The following is a 22,538-nucleotide window of genomic DNA, read 5'->3' on the forward strand; positions in this document are numbered from 1 at the left end:
TCAGGGTACGCGCTGATGGTACTAAATATGGGTTCCATAGGATTTACATAAGAAGAGTTTGGCCGCCGAAACATCAACGTGAGTTCAACAAAATGATCCTCAAACCCAATGGCAAGGCTCTGCCTATGAGACACAGACAGCTATACTATTGAAAGATGACATCGCTGTTGGGGATGACATTTAGTATGATGGGATGCAGTTGGTTCTCGGCTATCAGCGTGCTGCAGCTTTCTAGCGCCGTTCAACTCACTGACGGCGGTTGTGGAGGCGACCACCGACCTAGTGTAGCGGAAAATTGATTCAGCCGAAGAGCCGACACGTTTCCATTGACTGACGGTCCAATCCTCATGATCCCCTACCCACAGCAATCGTAACTGATGATGTCGTTGGTATGCTGTGGAGGTCCATGTTCAACAGTGTACGATGATCGGCGTGCTCCAAAACACTTATGCGTGCACCAGCGTTGTGCTCTTTCTGCAGATATGCAACACATCACTATTCATCCTACTTTACAGAGCAGAGAAGCACAGAAACCGCTCTTTCTGTGAAGAGTCGCGGACTTATAACCGTTTACCGCGTAGTGCTAGTTTCATTGTCCGTCTACCTCTTTCGGTAGATGCTCACGACAGTATCACATGAACATTCGACCAGTTGCCCCGTTTTCGAGACACTCGTTCACAGTCTCTGTATAATAACAATCAGCCCTCTGTCAAAGTCGCTTACCACGATGGACTTCCACCTTTGTAGCACCTATCTTCTCTAGGGTGATCCCCCATCCTTGTCTGCTGAGGTTATGTGCTTTATTTTTACCGCATCACGTGCCTTCAACGCCACCAGGTCACGGTGGGTAGTAGTCATAATGTTTGGTTGATCAGTGTATATCTGTTCGATGAAAGACGTAGTGAACCAAATATTACATTAGCCAGCTCTAAGAAACAAAAAGACAGAGATGTTCAATCATCAGACGATTTTCAGCAAACAGCGTTTTTTTCCTTTCTCGGAATTGCAGCAATTGAAATAGCCAGTCGTGGGCAGAATCAATACTGAAAACATTTTCCGATCATCCAAGAGAATTAAAGATATGGTGCGTCCAGCAGAAGACAGCCTTCGTCTCAGTGTTCATGAAATTTGTAAATTTCCTTGTGACTGTGAAAGATGCTACATTGGTCACTCCACTAAAACTATTTCGGAGAGCCTACATCGAATATCGAGAGCACACTAAAAACCAAGCCATTATAGAACACGGTCTCAGAAATAAAGATACAATTATGTTTGATGAAGAGAACATATTACGTTGTGCATTAACGAACTGGATTTCTCTGGCATCAAAGAAGCCGTTGAGATCAGGACATATAGCAACAACTTTAACCAGTCTCAGTGGAGTGTCGAAGTGGTAGCTTGACGTTCAAAGGGAACAGAGAAATAAGCCGAGACATCGAACATCTGAGGAAACCATCATGACTGCCAACGTTCTTCCAGCATTGATAATGATATAATCTTTGGCCCATAATGGTAGTTACGTGAATTCTTGAAGTCTCCGTGATACTTTTCAGCCAATAAATAATGTAACATAGCGACAGTGAAGGCATTGAAGTGAAATGATTATATGGGATTGATGGCCGTGAGGCCCTACCTGGGGAAGATCGGTCGTCGATTTGGAAATGACTTCAGTTGATCCACATTCGGCAACTTGATGATGATGAAAAGATGAGGACAGCACGGCACGCAGTTCCCGAGCGGAGAAAGTCTCAGATGCGGCAGGGAATCGAACTTGGAGGCCATTACATGGCAGTCAGATATGCTGACCACGCCTACGGAGGCCGAGAGGGAAGGCGTTGAAAGCTAGATATTGCATCTGAATCAGATGCGGCCAGAACAGCGAGAAGCATTTATTCAGCATTGCTACATTCTTAAACTGAGTAATGAAAAGTTATTTCCCCACTCTAGAGGGATTAGTGTAATTGTTACGAATGAAAGTGGGTCACTGAAGTATGATGAAACTGTTAGCCGACCGATGTCAGAAATGAAAGAAATGATAATGACTTAATATACTAAAAATAAATAAGCTTCGTAACATATCATACCACTAATGATACCAGGGTTTCAAATGAGCCTCCATCTGTCGAAAAATTAAATTAACTCCTCATTGCCACATCTCGAGACTTTTGACGCTGAGGTCATTGGTCCCAAGGCTTACATACTACTTATTATGGCTTATACTAAAGCTTATACCAACTTACGCTAAGGACAACATACACCACCCATGCCCGACAGAATACTCGAACCTCTAACGGATGGAACCGCGCGAACCATGCCAAGGCGCCCAAGACCGCCCATCTTCCCAGCGCGGCTCAAGGCTAAATTGTTTTGCATATTTCATCAAGTTAGCAGAATGATATCCTATAAGGTTAGCTTCGTAGCTAGCAAAACTGTGGATGAAATTCGGATCGCTATCCATTTCCCCCATAGTAGACATAGTAGACCTACGGCAGGAAGAACACAGTTCCAGATCCGATATGCTTTTTGAGCACAGCCGAACTTCTTGCGATTCCAAGCGCAGCCTCTCGCTGTCTACCATCAACAGGCGAGGCGCGGCCATAGACTGAGGTGAAGGACACACAACAGAGTTTTATTCACAGTAATGTATCTATCATTGTTGGCTAAACGTAGAAACGGAGCTCTGCTGTATTAGCGTAAACACTCAGCTTAACTAAGACAACATGGTGCAGTGAACAAACTGAAATCAATAGTGACTGTTATTGTAAGTTGTAGTTTCAATTGACACTGAGCAGGTTTCATTAACCAGTACTGTAGCACCTCGCCCATAGCGTGTACGTGTGCAGAGGGTATGTGATTGTTTGCAGGAGCGCCGCGACTTCGGCGAGTTCCTCAGCGCCGACGACTTGCGGCTGCTTCACCTCAGACGCCGCTCCATACGGCGTGTCGTTTCCGCCTGCCTGTTATCGGGCGTCTTCGTATCCATCGTGTACACCGCTACACCCATCAGCGCTGAAGGGCTGCCGTTTATCATGGCGCTGCCGTACGATGCGACGCAGCCGCTCGCCTTCGCGGCCACGTGGTTCCACAGCGCTTGCGTTGTCTTCAGCGTGGGTGTCGGGACCATGGCTGCCGACTCCTTCAACATCAGCCTCATGGTTCAGCTGCGCAACCAACTCGATTTGCTGAGCAGAAACCTTTGGAGCCTAAACGACAGTGTCTCACATACGAAATTTTCTTCGTTCGAAACACACTCTATCCAAAATATACACAGTTCAGAAGATTTAAGCCACGACATACACTATCGGTTGCGAAAGAGCGTCCTTCATCATCAAGCAATCATAAGGTATGTATATATAAATATTTAACACAGCAAAACACAAGGTGTGTTGAGGACACATACAGATTATGGGTTTAGTTTTTGACAAATAGTTTTTATTCTGCAATTTCGGCGTATCGTCATTACCACAATGACTGTTCGATGTTTTGTTACGGTGTACAGGGTCAATAACCTAAAACTTGCATTGCAAATATTGCACAAATGGAAAGTGATATTGATGTGCGGTTTTCACAGAATGGATTGGTAGCTAATCAACATATTGTAAGCCAGGCACTGTGGCCGAGCGGTTCTAGGAGCTACAGTCTGGAACCGCCAGACAGCTACGGTCTCAGTTTCGAATCCTGCTTCGGGCATGGATGTTTGTGATGTCTTTAGGTTAGTTAGGTTTAAGTAGTTCTATGTTCTAGAGGACTGATGACCTCAGAAGTTATGTCCCATAGTGCTCAGAGCCATTTGACCCATTTTTGAACAGATTGTAACAAACGTAGAAAGATTTTTGTGCAAACATACACAGTTTTAAGTGTAACAACGCTTATTGGCATTAACAAACTAACAGTAGGATAAATTAGAATGTGGTGGTGTTTGTTGAAGGATTCTGGTGCTAGTCTTTTACGAAATATCGTATTTTGAAAATTTGCTACACCTACACTTGTACAGTACCTGTGGTAGCACACAATACGGAACAACACAGGTGCATACAGTAGTTATATGGATTCTGCCCAGTAACGAGACAATTGACCATCACAGGGTGTGTTCAAAATGACCACCGGCAGCGGCAGTCCACGCATCCAGTCTGGTATGGAACGACTGCCACACAGGTGTTAGCATTTCAGCGGAGATATCGGGACAGGCTGCTGTAATACGTCGTTGCATATCATAGAGTGTAGTTGGTATGTCCTTGTAGACAGTGGCTTTTAGCTTTCCCTGCGGGAAAAAGCCTACAGGCGTCAATTCTGGGGAACATCCTGGCCAAGGTTCACGACCTCTGCGCCCAATACAGAGATTTGGAAACAATTCGTGAAGACATGCCTTACAGCCACCATGATGGTACCACAGGTTCCTCCAAGTCTGCAGAGAAACGTCTTCTAGCACCTGTAGAAGAGGATCTGTTAGAAAGCTGCGATACTTGGGCACATACAGTGTTCCGTCTATTAAAAACGAAAATATGAGCCGATAAATCACTATCTCATACCACGAGTTGGCACCCCATGGACACTGACATTCCACTTGCCGATGGCAAGGGGGATTGTCATCAGACCAATACTGCATGTTTCGGCGGTTTACCTGCCCATGACTGGTGAATGAGGCCCCATCACTGAACAAGATACCTCATATATCTCTAGTATTCTGTCTAAATGTCCACGTATATAAGTTAACACGAGTCTCATAATAGTTTCCATGCAGCTCTTAAAAGAGATGTATAGGGAGTTACCCTACGTCAATGAAGAATGCTTAGGACCCTTGCTTGATTCATACCACTTCCTCGTACGTTTGCTCGGGATATAACGTGTGGATCAACTGTGCCAGGAGCAAGAACATTATTAGAATTATTATAGGCTGTGGCTAAGCCATGTCTCCGCAATATCCTTTCTTCGAGGAGTGCTAGTTCTGCAACGTTCGCAGCAGAGCTTCTGTGAAGTTTCGAAGGTAGGAGGCGAAGTACTGACGGAATTAAAGCTGTGAGGACGGGACGTGAGTAGTGCTTGGGTAGCTCAGTTTGTAGAGCACTTCCCCGCGAAAGGCAAAGGTCCCGAGTTCGAGTCTCGGTCAGGCACACAGTTTTAATCTACCAGGAAGTTTCAAGAACGTTATTATTTCTCCCTCTCCCCTTGTCACTTCTTTTTTCGTTTACGTTGTTTAGGTGCTACACTACCACTTTAACTTCACTGGACGAAGAGGCTGATAAATAAGTGCAGACAATGTTGATGTCTATTGGGATACCTTGCTGCATATACCGTACAAGAACGCACTGCATTCTTTCTACATTCGCCATACACAATCAGCATGTCGGTTTTCTCAACACTGGTAAATAAATAGCATCATCCACTCACGACTTACTGCTTGGACTGTCACACACACTAACTAATTAGCAGTCGCAGTGTAATCTGTAAGCAAACATAACAACATAGTACCTAGGAACTACACAGGATGAGTGGCACAATGAAGTGTTGGTGTCGCTACAGTCTGGAACCGCGCGACCGCTATGGTCGCAGGTTCGAATCCTGCCTCGGTCATGGATGTGTGTGATGTCCTTAGGTTAGTTAGGTTTAAGTAGTTCTAAGCTCTAAGGGACTGATGACCTCAGAAGTTAAGTCCCATAGTACTCAGACCCATTTTGAGCCTACTTCATCCCAGGAGTGTTCAATGGGAATATTGTCCTCTTCTTCTAGAAGAGGTAAAACTGGATAATCGGCAGTGTATGTGATTCCCGAATGACGACTGTCCAGCTCACTCTTTGCCTGTTGCTGCGCAAATATTGATCGAAAAGTTTACTGATCGTTGGATGGATTGCAATGCTGCAGTATAATGGGCAGACAGATCCGCTGATTTAACTCGTCTTGGTTTCTTTCTATGGGGAATTCTAAAATACGAAATCTATCACGAAGCCCACATTTACGGCAGACGATTCCTCTCTGTTAACGTGATTTCGGAGTTTGGCGTATAACAGCTGACAAGAGGGAGTCCACAGGGAGCGGTCGATTTTTTTGCGACCTCTTTTGCGAGTAATCGACGAATAAGTATTGCGCATGGTGCTCTAGACCGAAAATGTCAAATTCACAGCTCGCGGGCCGCATGCGGCTCTTAAAGGTCACTTCCGTGGCCCGCCCCGGAAATATATATATATATATATATATATATATATATATATATATATATATATATATATGTATATGACATAGTACGAGTGTATAATGAGACTCCATTCAACTATTTTACTGACTCCTTGTGATATCGTTACTCAAGGCGTACGAAATGTACCCCTCACATACTAAATTGTGGGTTTCTGAACATAACATCTTCCATCAAAAATGCATTGCCCTGTGCAAAGTAACAGTAGAGTTATTTGCCAAAGCAAAGTCGTCATACTCTACATACAGACGATAATTCAACGACATAAATTTCCATCTTCACTGCCTATTAAATCATTAAAACTGCTTTCGTAATACAAACATCTGCTTGGGTGGTGATCTTATTACCAATTCTGTTATTAATAGAACTCATAAGGCCATGTCTGCTATGGCAATAACTCACAAAACATAGTTATACGAGCTGTTCGGAAAATCCCGTTGTAAATTTCTACAACTTGTAAGAGGGTTGTGAGTACATAATAATTGAATAGGAACCCATGCCCGGAAACATACTGTATCCGTTCTACGAGGGTTTATATCATGATGTGTAACGCATTCGCATGTGCTGAAGGAAAGAGTTGCTTGTCCTGGACTGCAATAACGTACACAAGATGACGTTTTTAACAACGTTGGTGGTCGCTATGACCAATACGCTGGCTTGTTTTGTTTGTTTTGAAATAAGTAAACACATAATGGATATTTCGATACATTTCCCTTCGAATTGTTACCTAATAACTGTACTGCGTCACACCTGATTCAATTCCTCAAGCAGAAGTGGATCAGTTCAAGATCTGATTTTAAACCGTCGTCGGATGGGAACAGTACTTCTCTGGACATGGTTTCTTACTGAAAATAATATTTAATCAATCCCCTCTACAAGTCGCAGATGTTTGTTTGGGAATTTACACACACACACTCTATATCATAAAATTGCAAGGTGGCTTCAGTTAACATTGCGATAAAAATTCTTTTCTCTAACAAGAATGTAAGTAAAACTTACTTTTTATTTTTATTTTTTGGTCATCAGTCTTCTGACTGATTTGGTACGACCCGCCACGAATTCGTCTCCTGTGCTAACATCTCAGAGTAGCACTTGCAACCTACGTCCTCAATTATTTGCTGAATGCAGTCTCTGTCTTGCTCTACAGTTTTTGCACTTTACAGCTCCCTCTAGTACCACGGAAACCATTCCCTCATGTCTTAACAGACGTCCTATCATCCTGTTCCTTCTCCTTATTAGTGTTTTCCACATGTTCCTGTCTTCTCCGATTCCGCGCAGAACCTCTCCATTCCGTACTTTATCAGTCCACGTAATTTTCATTATCCGTCTGTAGCACCACATATCAAATGCTTCAGTTCTCTTCTGTTCCGCTTTTCCCACAGCTCATGTTTCACTACCATACAATGCTGTACTCCAAACGTACATTCTCAGAATTTTCTTCCTCAAATTAAGGCCGATTTTATATATTAGTAAATTTCTCTTGTCCAGGAATGTCCTTTCTGCCATTGCTAGTCTTCTTTTGATGTCCTCCTTGCTTCGTCCGTCAATGGTTGTTTTGCTGCCTAGGTAGTAGAATTCCTCAAATTCATCTACTTTATGACCATCAGTCCTGATGTCAAGTTTATCGCTATTCTCATTTCTACTACTTCTCATTACCTTCGTCTTTCTTCGATTTACTCTCAGTCCATACTCTGTACTCATTAGACTGTTAATTCCGGTCAGCAGATCATGCAATTCTCCTTCACGTTCACTCAAGATAGCAATCACTGTTACCCTTTCACCTAGAATTTTAATTCAATTCCTGAACCTTTCTTTTGTTTCCATCATTGCGTCCTCGATGTACAGATTGAACAGTAAGGGCGAAAGGCTATATCCTTGTCCTACACCCATTTTAATACGAGCACTTCGTTCTTGGTCGTCCGCTCTTATTATTCCCTCTTGGCTGTAGTCCATATTATATATGACCCGTCTCTCCCTATAGCTTACCCCTACTTTTTTTCATAATTTCAAACATCTTGCACCATTTTACATTGCCGAACGCTTTTTCAAGATCGACAAATCCTATGAACATGTCTTCATTTTTCATTAGTCTTGCTTGCAATATTAACCGCAACGTCAGAATTGTCTCTCTCGTGCCTCTACCTTTCCTAAAGCTACACTGGTCGTCATCTAGCGCATCCTCATTTTTCTTTTCCATTGTTGTGAATATTATTCTTGTGAGCAACTTGGATGCATGACATGTTAAGCTGATTGTGCGATAATTCTCGCACTTGTCAGCTCTTGCAGTCTTCGGAATTGTGTGGACGATGCTTTTCCGAAAGTCAGATGGTATGTCGCCAGACTTATGCATTCTACACACCAACTTGAGCAGTCGTTTCGTTGCCACTTTCCCCAATAGTTTTAGAAATTCTGAAGGAATGGAAGGAATGTTATCTATCCCTTCTGCCTCATTTGATCTTAATCACAGAATATTCATCCCCCCGTGTTTTCACGAATGTGTAGAGACGTGCTCTGAATCGTTTTACAGGTGGGATCCCTTTACAGCTGTGGATTGAGTGCCATCTCCGGCTGCAGCACATGAAGTCTCGCACACGGCCGCCCCCACGCCGCCGCTGTGTTGGAGCCGCTCCCGCCGATCTACTGTAGATCTGCCGACCTGACAACTTCCACGTGCCGCTACTCCGTCGCTGCACGTGTAGACCCGTATGTTGTCCGATGCAGAAGCCACCTCCACACGTCACGCTTCACGGCACATGCCATCACAACATCGACAGCTTGGCAATTTGATTCAGCTCATGGTTCATAAAGTCTCTCAATCTTCCATCGATATTGTGCGAGCACATATACTTTCTACAGACCTAACACTTTGTTTCTTCAAATATTTTCTTTGAATTGTTTCCTTACTAACCGTCGCTCCAATCTCAAAAAATTATCTCAACCTTTCCTTCATAAATATAGCTTATTATCATTTTCATGAAATCGGTTTGAGAACTACAGTTCAAATGTAATTGTCCCTCATAATATTCGCTGTTAGTTGCAAATAACAATAACAGTAGTCGCGTCGGAATCTTTATAATCAGTAACAATATACAGCGGTGCACAACAAAATACAAAATTCACAGATATATCCAATCATGCATTGTTCGATTTAGTCTAATACAATAAATCGATTTAAATGGCTCAGAGACCTGTAAAATATTCCTCCCACCTTAAATAATCACTGTCTAATAACTATCTTTCAGAATTTACCGGTAATTTCCCTTCCGCAATGTTCATTTCCAGAACATTTCCTGCTATACTGATTAAACACAGATTACTGGCAGTTTCCCCAGTTAGGGGCGCAAAATGTAATGTTCTTATCCAAGGGATGCGAAAAGTAAACCTCGTGTAATACACAGTGGTTTTCTAAATGTAAAACTATCCATCAAAAAGAGATTCCATATTCAAAATACACACTGTATTCTCAATGTAATATGCATGCCTAGTCCTGGCATACCTGGACGCAATTTGACTACCTGTTGTAAAGATGACGCGTTGTCTTTGTTCCGAATGGTTCCTTCCGCTCTTTCTCCGCAGACTTTAACGTTCATCCAATAAACAGTGCACAACGAAATGGCAAATGGGGAAGTCTCAAGGTTACTAAAATCAGAATCGCAGACTAATAGTAAGCCGCCAGATTTTCTTGGATTCATAAAATCCCAAACGAGCAAAACGATATCTAGAGCCAGTCTAACAATGTTCATAGCAAAGGTCTCGATTATTAACGAACATTTTTCGTTTACCCTTAAAAGTCACAGAAAATGCTTCACACGATCTTAAAATTAACGTATGATCGCACTTATACGTTTTACAAGGCTACTTTCAATAATGTGTTTCCTTCTTATGCGAAATTACACATCACACACGGATTCATGCTTTATCGCTTCGGAAACCAATGGTAGGCGCCTTGTGAGTTCTCTTAACTGATTGGCGCCTGCCCGCTCACGTCTTACTTCTCATTGGTTGATTCTGTCCACCAGTGATATCAATATCAACTGAAATTTGCCATTACTTTCTGATTCTGAATTTACCATTCTCGAAATTATTGTTAAACTTGTCAGTGCAGCAACGTTAGCTGCATATTTGCGGACGCTTATTATTGTTTACACAGCAAACCTAAATAACGAAAGATACGCCTCTGTGCGCCAACCTTTGTAACTGAGTCTCCAATGTCTCTGTAGGTTTCAGCACGACACGGCTTCCACTACCCCATCGTCCGCATGCTCTGAGACCACTTTTGGCGTCGTGGGATGGGCAGTTCTTGTCAGAAGCATATGACTGTGAAGTACACTGTATCTCCCTACAAAATTTCAGATATTTTATCAGATACTCTTGTTTGTCGCTAATTATCAGCTGATCTAACTAAAAGAATATAGTATCATTTTAAGCAAGCCAAGGAATGTAGTAAACAAAAAAGTTTCCTCTGAACTGCTAATGTGCACTACAGGTGTATCACAGGGGTTAATTTGCTTCCTCTCTTGTTGTTTCCATATAGATAGATAATCGACCGTCGCAGAGCCAAGAGGAAAATGGAAGTGTTGAATTCAAGCTCACTTCATCTTGAAACTGGTTTATGTAGATGATGTTTCCTTGCAAATTATTAAAAGTTTTTGCAAGTGAACATTCACTGAACTCAGACAGTCTATGCATATCTTTACGGCACAAAGTCTGAGCAAACGATTAGAAACAACGCGTGAGGGAACTAGAATGAATGAAAGAAAATATAAATTCTTTCTTGTTGGCTTCAATAAGGAACTGAAATGCATGTTAAACGTTATACGTGGTCTTACACTTTCAAGTTCTGTAACTGTTGTATCAACAGTTACAGAAAATATCAGAATTTGGAAATTAAAACATCAAGAAGCTGCACTTAAACAGCGCACAATTCAGCCTTAACATGGCACAGAAATACACAATGTAATAAATCATAAAAGCCGTTGACTCAGAGATGTGAGGAATCTAATGGACGATGAAGTTCAAATAGAAACCAAAACTATACCTACTTGGTAATCTCTTCTGCTGCACTGAGCAATTTCTGAATATATCGTCCTATAATTACCATGTATGTACGAGAGAGCGAGAATGCGTGATACAGAGGGAAGTAGAAAGAGAGAGGGAGATGGAGAGAGAAAGAGAGTATGTAGAGAAACATGAAACGCATGTTAAAAAAATAGTTTAGTTTTTATTTAAAAAGTACTCACGAAAGCTAACTGAATTGTTCCGCATCGTATCAAGAGAAAGCAATTAACTATCTAGCACACACACACTGTTTTACAGAACTTATGAACTACTGCAACACTTGCTGATGCCGTAGTAGGTGCTTGACTTTCCCCTGGTTATCAATATCTGGTCCTTTGTTTGAGATACTTATTGCTAGATGCCTGTCGCCGTATATCGCATTCGTTTGCAAGCAGCGATTTTCATACCCTGGAGACACGCTACGACGTAGGAAAAAAAATTTGAACTTTCATCGGCCTGACGTTCTATGTGAGGTCCATCAGTGTAATAGTCTTGTTACAAGTAGTCCCATCTGTCTTTTTAGTATAAAAGCATAAGGCGGCGTTTTTATTTGCAAGGTTTTTGAACATTTTCTTTATTTTCGGTGTTCTCGTGTGGTGATTTCGAGCTATGATTTTGTACTCTCAATGGAAGAAATGTGTTTTATCCAGAATATCAGTTTCTTTGGAACATGTTTATTCACTGTCAATGCCTACACGACGTATGGTGTTTTAGTCATTTTCTGTTAAAGATTAAGTTTGTGTTGATGTCTTGTACAGTGTTTATTAATAACAATATGCCTATAGGATGAATCGTTGTTCTTCACATGTTGGCAGGAACTTTGAGCTGCTGGAACAGTGTTTAGGCGGGATGTTACTGGGACAAAGCCTCTCCGTCGGGGTGTGCTTCTGCCTTCAGCTTTTTCAGACTGCCAAGGTAAATTATGAACCTAACAGTTCAGATGATAGAGAATTCCATCGTCTGGAGTCATTCATTTTCCGTCAACGCCTTTTATGTACTTTGACAATATCGTTATCGAGGGATCAGCGAGCCTACGCTTCCTTTTCGCAACCGAGAACTGCTGTCCTTTATCAAATGGCGTATTCAACTGGTCGAATGGGGCCGAAGAAACAGAGTTTCTTCTTGGATTGAACCGGGGCTGTATGCAGGTGTATTTGCATCACATACTGTGACTTCACATGCCATCATCTTTGGCCAATTAGATCCTCATATGATATTTATGTGATTAAATGATTTATGATTAAATGATGATGGCGGGGCTCTTGGGTAAAATATTCTGGAGGTAAAATAGTCCCCCATTCGGATCTCCGGGCGGGGACTACTCAAGAGGACGTCGTTATCAGGAGAAAGAAAACTGGCGTTCTACGGATCGGAGCGTGGAATGTCAGATCCCTTAATCGGGCAGGTAGGTTAGAAAACTTAAAAAGGGAAATGGATAGGTTAAAGTTAGATATAGTGGGAATTAGTGAAGTTCGGTGGCAGGAGGAACAAGACTTTTGGTCAGGTGATTACAGGGTAATAAATACAAAATCAAATAGGGGTAATGCAGGAGTAAGTTAAATCATTTCAACTGTCATTTCAAAATCACTTTATTAAATGACAATGTTAATGTGTCTGAGTATGTGTAGAGACTATAATAATAGTTAATTAAGCACTCTATTTAAATAGCTACGTATTAATCAAAAATAGACGCAGACACACTCCTAATACATATATGTGAGGAGTCCAGATTACTGTATTTTCTCCTTCTATCTCTTATTGTTAAAGGGAGTCCTTAATTATAGGTTTACTTCAATTTTAATTGTATTTTTTCTTCTCTCTCTTTTAGTGGCTGACTTTAGTTACAGACCACTTTGTTCTCTACAAGCATGTACAGGATCACTCGTATCACATTATTTGATTTTGAGGGGGATGGGGTGCCTCGCTCTCATGTGATTTTGTACATAAGATCACCTATACTGAATACATGTCCTCTCGTAGTTTCTGCATTTCTCACTATAGTGGTCTCAATACAAACACTGGTGTCCAAAATTAAAGCAACGAACCGCTATTTTCCCGTCTTGTGTCTAATTAACCGTATATTCATACGAACTGTCAACTGATGTCCGTACAATCGTGAGCTCTCCGATCAGCGGGTAACCACATAATGACGACGTCTGTGCATCTATCAAATGGGATAGTGTTTGCCGGGTAGTTTCACATGCACAATCGCAGTGTATACAGTCATCGAACGCACAGTATGGAACAAAGAAGACACAGACCAGACTCTCTGAGGTGGAGGGCGATAGTAAGAATGGAAGCAGGACAACCGCAAACTGCTGAGGCCTGATGGCTTAACGAGAATCGTTCTATTGTTTCTCGAATGTGGCAGCAATTTATAGAGATCGAAGCAATACCCCAAAGACCATGGCATGGCCGACCATGTGTGATATTGGAAAGAGAAGACCGTTATTCGGATGTAAGGGCAAGACAGTACCGCCTTAGTACTGCACGGTATTAGGCATCTGACCTCGCAGCATCCACTGGAAAGTGACCTGCTGTGTGTGTACTTCTGATGTCTTCGCAGAAGGAACATACCACCTGTGTGGTCGAACAGTGAGCCGACGTTTATTTCTCATATGAATCCCAGTTTCGTCTGGATAGTGATTCTCGACGCATTTGGATCTGGAGGGAACGTGGAATATGATTTCGGAACCAAAACTTTATGGAAAGAGACCTGTATCGAGGAGAATCCCTTATGTTGTTGGCAAGGACGATGTTGACCACATGAACCGTTCCTCATGGAACTGTATGGGAGAATCTGCAAGGTTTAACTACTATCAGGTATCGTGACAAGGTCTTGGGACCTCATGTGCGAGATGGTGCGGGCCCAGACTTCGTATGATAATGTTCAACGTCAGAGCGAGAGCGATTGTTATTTTCACGGAAACGGAAGATATTACACGCATGGCGTGGCCTGTTTGCTCTCCCGATTTGAATCCCATAGAGCACGTCTGGGGCGCACTAGGGAGACAGGTTGGATCATGTCAGCATTCACCATGCACTCTCCAAGACCTGCGAGCAACTCTCCAGCAAGAAAGGACGTTGTTGTCTCAACATGAGACTGGCGATATCATCCACAGTATGACTCATCACTGTCAGGGCTGAATTGCTGCCACAGGTAGCCACACTCCACACTGAGCACGCTAACCAGTTGTAGGAATGTGTATGCAAATCTGTTAAAACATTTTTGCCTGCTGTGAAGCATATTGCAGATGTATTCTTTACAGTGTTTCTACTTTACTATCACCTGTTTATACCGTTTTGTGGCAGAGTAAACACAACATTGCAGAATTTACGTTTGTTACTTTTATTTTTTACACCAGTGTGTTTTTGTCACAATAGTTGTCTGCCATGTGCCTCAAAAGAAATCTAAAACAGCCTAAATAGCACATATTTACATAAACAGAACACAAAAAATACAAGAAATAAAACTCCAATGCAGACAGCAAAAGAATAGGGTAAGAAGGGAAAGTCTGTAGTGCTGTTTCCTCATCAATTTCACTAAATATATGTCGTGTTACCTTGACATCGTCTCTATTGCAATAGGCTCTATTGGAGAAGGCACTTCAAGCTTGCAAATATGTTCTCCTTCTTGTGTATGTCCACATTTAAGTCAGGCATATCTTCACTCGTTTGTTTCAACTTAGTTATTTCTTCTGATTGAATGAAAATCTGGGTTACATAGCTGTTGATTGTTTTTTAAACTTCAGTTAACGTGTACCTTGGATTAATATGGCTCCTCGTTTGCTCTCATTGCCTAAAACGCTAAGACCATTACCAATATGTACTACAAGTAGCCATTCGTTATTACCTCTCAGAGTTTTATCGCTACACCGTTTTAAGTTTGATATGCATTTCTTTATCAGCTGAAAATGCTGCAATGAATTGCCCTCATCCGGTACATTACTCCCCTTACCACTACATACTATTTCGTTCTCCAGCTTTGCTCCTATCCCGCTATAGTTATATGAGTAAACATACAATTTTACCAGTAGCATGTCAACAATACTACCATTATCTAAACTGCGCCTTCCACAAGACACTCTCTGCTACTGCACTATTCGAGGGTGTCAGTGCCTTATAAGCCCAGCTGTTGTGCGATGAAGTGCAGCCAAGTCGTTTAACAAAGACCTTATTCCGCCACCATTTTCCGACATGCTCAATGATAAACACATCTGGTTGACTGACTCTCTGTAATTCTTCTACGTAAAAGGTACCTGCTGTTTCACTGCCACCACGCTAAAACAGTTCATTTTCACGCAAATGCTATTGGACTATCTGTTTGTGATCCAAAATTAATTGAAATTTGGCAACCCAGAGGCAGGTTTCTACCAAGCAGTGAGGCTTATTAATGCAATATTATGTTCTTTTCATGCAGCGTCCAGTACACTGCTACCGTTATTGCTACGTTCTGTGTCTTCAGATTAAACTAAAATGTGTGATGTGGGACGACATATATGTAAAAGGACATGCTAATATCTAGTTAAATTCATTCCTTAGTAAATTTGTGTTATTATTTCAGAGTTGCTTTCCTAAATAGTTATCTAAATGATCCAGTAAAAAGACAAGTCAGTCACGGACAAGTAATTGAATTAAAATCTCATTTAGGAGGAACACAGAAATTTATGTAAGGGCCATAGTAAGTGAAGACCGGTCATTACTTGCAAACTACAACATATACTGTAGTATTTTAAGTAAAGCCATTAAACAGTCCAGAGGAATGCATGTCTGAACTGAAATAAATAATGGTGATAATAAGATTAAAACCATATGAGACATTGTCAAATGGGAAATAGGGCAGGAGACTGTACAAGTTTCCACAACAATTAAATTTTATGACCATGTTGTGATTGATAGTTCACAAGTTGAAAATGCTTTTAACAACACTTTCCAAATGAAGCAGCGTGCACAGGAATAGATGGTTCAGCTGAAGAAGCAAGAAAATATATTATGACGTTATTCCACAAAAACTTGAAGCAAATAGAAGTAGCATCAACATGCTTCACAGAATGCACTTACAGAAAGTTTAAGAAACAAAAGCTCTTGTGGGGTTGATGCAACTGCAGGCAGAATTTTGAAAAGTATTCCAAGTTAACAACCAATGTCCTTAGTTATATAATCAATGCTTTACTGGCACAGGGAATTTTTCCAGACAAGTTAAAATGTGCAATCCTTAAACCATTTCATAAGGAAGGTGACAATACAGACTTAAACAATTATCGTCCCATTGCATGACTGACATTTTTTTCAAAAATATTTGAAAAGGTAATGTACTAGACAGTAGTCACACACTTACATAGAAATAAAGTACTCAGCATATCACAGAGAGAATCCCTGAAATGTTTCTCAACTGAGAGTGCTATTTATCCATTCACCCTTCGAATAGTGCTAGTCTTAAATAATAATCTATCTCCACCTGTTAAGCCTTATGATCTGTCTAAGGCCTTCAATTATATATATTATGACACTCTTTTAGAGAAAGTCAGGTTTCATGAAAGTGATGGTTTTTTACATAGTTGGTCTGAATCATACTTGAGAAAGAGAATGAAAAAGTTTGTCTTGATTGATTTAGACAATATTTTAAAAGAAGAACATTTTAATGGCTGGGGTGAAATCATAAAGAGAGTCCCACAGCGATCAATTTTAGGGTCCACTGTAACTTCTTATATACATTTTGCAGATGATATTAGTGTTATAATAAATCCCATTAGAGAGGAACCAAGAGAAGACTTTGTAAATGATATTTTTCTGATAATTATTGAGTGGTTCTCTGAAAATAGATTCTCCCTAAATTTTGAAAAATACAATAAATTCAAAGGTATACAAAAAATAGAATAATATGACAATTGATCTAGCATGTGAGCAGGAGTCAGTTAGTAGGTGGGACTACTTCAACTTCTGAGGTATACATAGCGATGAAAATTTCGAGAGGAAGAAGTATAATACTGAGCTTCTCAAAGAATGAAGTTCTGCTACTTTTGCTCTTCGTATAAACGTTTCAACGTGCTGAAAATTTTTGCATTTTTCTTGTTAATAATATCTTACAGAATAACTTTCTTGGGTACCTCACCACTTAGAAACAAAGTACTGAGTGTATAAAAGCGAACACTAAGTATAATATGTGGTGTTCACCCATGGAGGTCATGTAGGTAACTCCTCAAGGAGCCATGCAATCTAACCACACCGTTTTAAATCTTGCTAATAAAGCAAGTTTTAAATCTAATTTAAAATTATTTCTCCTGGACAGTTTCTTGTATTCCACTGGCGAATTTCTGCTTAACAATTGGTAGCAGTAAAACGAAAAAGTGTTCATCAATGTTAACACTACTCATGTATACAACCTTTAAACAGTTTCGTTTCACATCATTTAGATGTAATAGTCTCTCGAATGATCTATGGAATATGTAACTAAGTAACTAACCTTCATCCTACATGATGTAAATTGTAGAGTTTCTTCATTGTACTTTGAAACTGAATCTCAGGTCATAATATGACTACAGGCTGATTGCTTCCGAGAGTTAAAAAAGGTCTATTGGCCTATCACAGATGCAGTAAACATTCCAACAGCAGAACGACCCCACACCCAGCACAAGTTTTCGCCATTACTTTATTCTGACTGACTTGCCTGTGCGTCACGCTTAGCCGTTGCAAGTAGTCATCACCATCTCCTGTAGAATTAAGGGTGAAAATTAAGTTTGCTAAGTGCCCTATGGTCGTGACACTTCTATGGACTCGTCCATTGGAAGAATTTTCAGTACTAAGCCAACACAGAATTTACAGGACATGTACAGCGGTCTGATAAGCTTTTGGATCAGAGGAAATTTTGCATATGTCATCACCAAGTTACATAGCTCGATGAAACTAGTACAAAACGTCGAAACATCTGCTACAAAAGGTAACTGAAACAAATACGTACTGAGACGAACAGAAATGACACTTTTTTTCAAAAACAGTAATTGCACTGAAATTACCACCATTAATGATGGTCCCCTGGACAGCAAAAATTATGGGAGATGGTTTTTAATGGGTTGTGTGATCACGACGGAAAGCAAAACATGTTGTGCTACAAACTCCTATGCTGAACAGGAGGTTCGGAAGTGTTCTTGTGGTAAGGTGTCCTATCTCGTCACTAGCGTTGTTTACAACTGCAGTGTGATAGTTGGTGTAAGTGGACGTTCTGAAATACGTCTCCCCAAAACATCAAACTCGAGCCCGATGGATCTAGGGGCAATCGCCGAATATCTCGCTTCAAGATCTCCTCAACCGGCGCTGTTCGATGAGGTCACATATTTTCATCCATCAAAGAGAATTCAGAGTCATTTACAGCCCTAAGAAAGAGACGTGAGGAAGGAGCATTCTGTCACAATAACATTGGCCAACGTGTGTACTGTGTTCTAGCATTTGATCAGTAAAGCCATGGAACGTGATGTATCCCCACGCAATATTACCTGGTTCACCAAACTGATCATGTTCAACAATGCTCCTGTGTGCATCAACTCTCGCCGTATGAGGGCTCCCACCACTGTCAAAATCTTAGGTATTATAGTGTAACCAGGAGCTGGCACTGTATGTGCAGCTACTAGGTCCAAAAGAGTATTCTAACACCAGGAAGGGACAAACGCACAAGTGTAGATTAGGCATCAGCAAGCCTGAAGACGCTGATAAAACATTCTCATCCGACAACGTTTCTAGAACTTCTAGAATTATTGAAATATGAAATTTCTGTACAGACAAGAGATAACTTTTTTCTTTTTTTTAAGTATCATTTTGTGTGGGAAGAGCTCACATGCGTTTTCATAGAGTCAGTGATATATGAGAGACTGCAATAATATTAACTTGGAGACTATGTACTACTGCAAGCCACAAATATTCATAATTGTTGAAATAATGAAATGTTAAATTGTATCACTACACGCGCAAAGACGTCAACAATTATTGACTGAGCGGGTAGGGACTATATAGGCAAGAGCGATTTATCTTGCTGAATTATTTGTTTCTGAGCCATCATAGTCGTCACTTCAACGCTTTCATTTTCTTGCAACACATGGGCATCTCTCCACAAAATTTATGTCTAACATGCACCATCATTAAACCCAGGAAGAGCAACAGGATGGTATGTTATTCCCGTCTTTTGTAAATATTGTGACTTGATACTGTATTTTATATTGGAAAAGGTTGAAGACCGTATTTATTGTTCACAATGAAGTCTTCTACCAGATCTTTTAACTGTTTTAATTTTTCAGTTACATTTAATCCGAAACTTGAAGTCTAATTAATGCCTAACATTAGATGTAACTTTTTGACAAGGAATGTTGTTGTTGTGGTCTTCAGTCCTGAGACTGGTTTGATGCAGCTCTCCATGCTACTCTATCCTGTGCAAGCTTTTTCATCTCCCAGTACTTACTGCAACCTACATCCTTCTGAATCTGCTTAGTGTATTCATCTCTTGGTCTCCCCCTACGATTTTTACCCTCCACGCTGCCCTCCAATACTAAATTGGTGATCCCTTGATGCCTCAGAACATGTCCTACCAACCGATCCCTTCTTCTGGTCAAGTTGTGCCACAAACTTCTCTTCTCCCCAATCCTGTTCAATACTTCCTCATTAGTTATGTGATCTACCCATCTAATCTTCAGCATTCTTCTGTAGCACCACATTTCGAAAGCTTCTATTCTCTTCTTGTCCAAACTATTTATCGTCCATGTTTCACTTCCATACATGGCTACACTCCATACGAATACTTTCAGAAATGACTTCATGACCTTAAATCAATACTGGATGTTAACAAATTTCTCTTCTTCAGAAACGCTTTCCTCGCCATTGCCAGCCTACATTTTATATCCTCTCTACTTCGACCATCATCAGTTATTTTGCTCCCCAAATAGCAAAACTCCTTTACTACTTTAAGTGCCTCATTTCCTAATCTAATTCCCTCAGCATCACCCGACTTAATTAGACTACATTCCATTATCCTTGTTTTGCTTTTGTTGATGTTCATCTTATATCCTCCTTTCAAGACACTGTCCATTCCATTCAACTGCTCTTCCAAGTCCTTTGCTGTCTCTGACAGAATTACAATGTCATCGGCGAACCTCAAAGTTTTTATTTCTTCTCCATGAATTTTAATACCCACTCCGAATTTTTCTTTTGTTTCCTTTACTGCTTGCTCAATATACAGATTGAACAACATCGAGGACAGTCTACAACCCTGTCTTACTCCCTTCACAACCACTGCTTCCCTTTCATGTCCCTCGACTCTTATAACTGCCATCTGGTTTCTGTACAAATTGTAAATAGCCTTTCGCTCCCTGTATTTTACCCCTGCCACCTTTAGAATTTGAAAGAGAGTATTCCAGTCAACATTGTCAAAAGCTTTCTCTAAGTCTACAAATGCTAGAAACGTAGGTTTGCCTTTCCTTAATCTTTCTTCTAAGATAAGTCGTAAGGTCAGTATTGCCTCACGTGTTCCAACATTTCTACGGAATCCAAACTGATCTTCCCCGAGGTTGGCTTCTACTAGTTTTTCCATTCGTCTATAAAGAATTCGTGTTAGTATTTTGCAGCTGTGACTTATTAAGCTGATAGTTCGGTAATTTTCACATCTGTCAACACCTGCTTTCTTTGGGATTGGAATTATTATATTCTTCTTGAAGTCTGAGGGTATTTCGCCTGTTTCATACATCTTGCTCACCAGATGGTAGAGTTTTGTCAGGACTGGCTCTCCCACGGCCGTCAGTAGTTCCAATGGAATATTGTCTACTCCGGGGGCCTTGTTTCGACTCAGGTCTTTCAGTGCTCTGTCAAACTCTTCACGCAGTATCGTATCTCCCATTTCATCTTCATCTACATCCTCTTCCATTTCCATAATATTGTCCTCAAGTACATCGCCCTTGTATAGACCCTCTATATACTCCTTCCACCTTTCTGCTTTCCCTTCTTTGCTTAGAACTGGATTTCCATCTGAGCTCTTGATATTCATACAGGTCGTTCTCTTATCTCCAAAGGTCTCTTTATTTTCCCTATAGGCGGTATCTATCTTACCCCTAGTGAGATAGGCCTCTACATCCTTAGATTTGTCCTCTAGCCATCCCTGCTTAGCCATTTTGCACTTCCTGTCGATATCATTTTTGAGACGTTTGTATTCCTTTTTGCCTGTTTCACTTACTGCATTTTTATATTTTCTCCTTTCATCAATTAAATTCAATATTTCTTCTGTTACCCAAGGATTTCTACTAGCCCTCGTCTTTTTACCTACTTGATCCTCTGCTGCCTTCACTACTTCATCCCTCAAAGCTACCCATTCTTCTTCTACTTTATTTATTTCCCCCATTCCTGTCAATTGCTCCCTTATGCTCTCCCTGAATCTCTGTACAACCTCTGGTTCTTTTAGTTTATCCAGGTCCCATGTCCTTAAATTCCCACCTTTTTGCAGTTTCTTCAGTTTTAATCTACAGGTCATAACCAATAGATTGTGGTCAGAGTCCACATCTGCCCCTGGAAATGTCTTACAATTTAAAACCTGGTTCCTAAATCTCTGTCTTACCATTATATAATCTATCTGATACCTTTTAGTATCTCCAGGGTTCTTCCATGTATACAACCTTCTTTCATGATTCTTAAACCAAGTGTTAGTTATGATTATGTTGTGCCCTGTGCAAAATTCTACCAGGCGGCTTCCTCTTTCATTTCTGTCCCCCAATCCATATTCACCTACTATGTTTCCTTCTCTCCCTTTTCCTACACTCGAATTCCAGTCACCAATGACTATTAAATTTTCGTCTCCCTTCACAATCTGAATAATTTCTTTTATTTCATCATACATTTCTTCAATTTCTTCGTCATCTGCAGAGCTAGTTGGCATATAAACTTGTACTACTGTAGTAGGTGTGGGCTTCGTATCTATCTTGGCCACAATAATGCGTTCACTATGTTGTTTGTAGTAGCTTACCCGCATTCCTATTTTCCTATTCATTATTAAACCTACTCCTGCATTCCCCCTATTTGATTTTGTGTTTATAACCCTGTAGTCACCTGACCAGAAGTGTTGTTCCTCCTGCCACCGAACTTCACTAATTCCCACTATATCTAACTTCAACCTATCCATTTCCCTTTTTAAATTTTCTAACCTACCTGCCCGATTAAGGGATCTGACATTCCACGCTCCGATCCGTAGAACGCCAGTTTTCTTTCTCCTGATAACGACATCCTCTTGAGTAGTCCCCGCCCGGAGATCCGAATGGGGGACTATTTT

This window comes from Schistocerca serialis, chromosome 8, assembly GCF_023864345.2.
Source record: "Schistocerca serialis cubense isolate TAMUIC-IGC-003099 chromosome 8, iqSchSeri2.2, whole genome shotgun sequence".
In the NCBI taxonomy this organism is placed as follows: Eukaryota; Metazoa; Arthropoda; class Insecta; order Orthoptera; family Acrididae; genus Schistocerca; species Schistocerca serialis.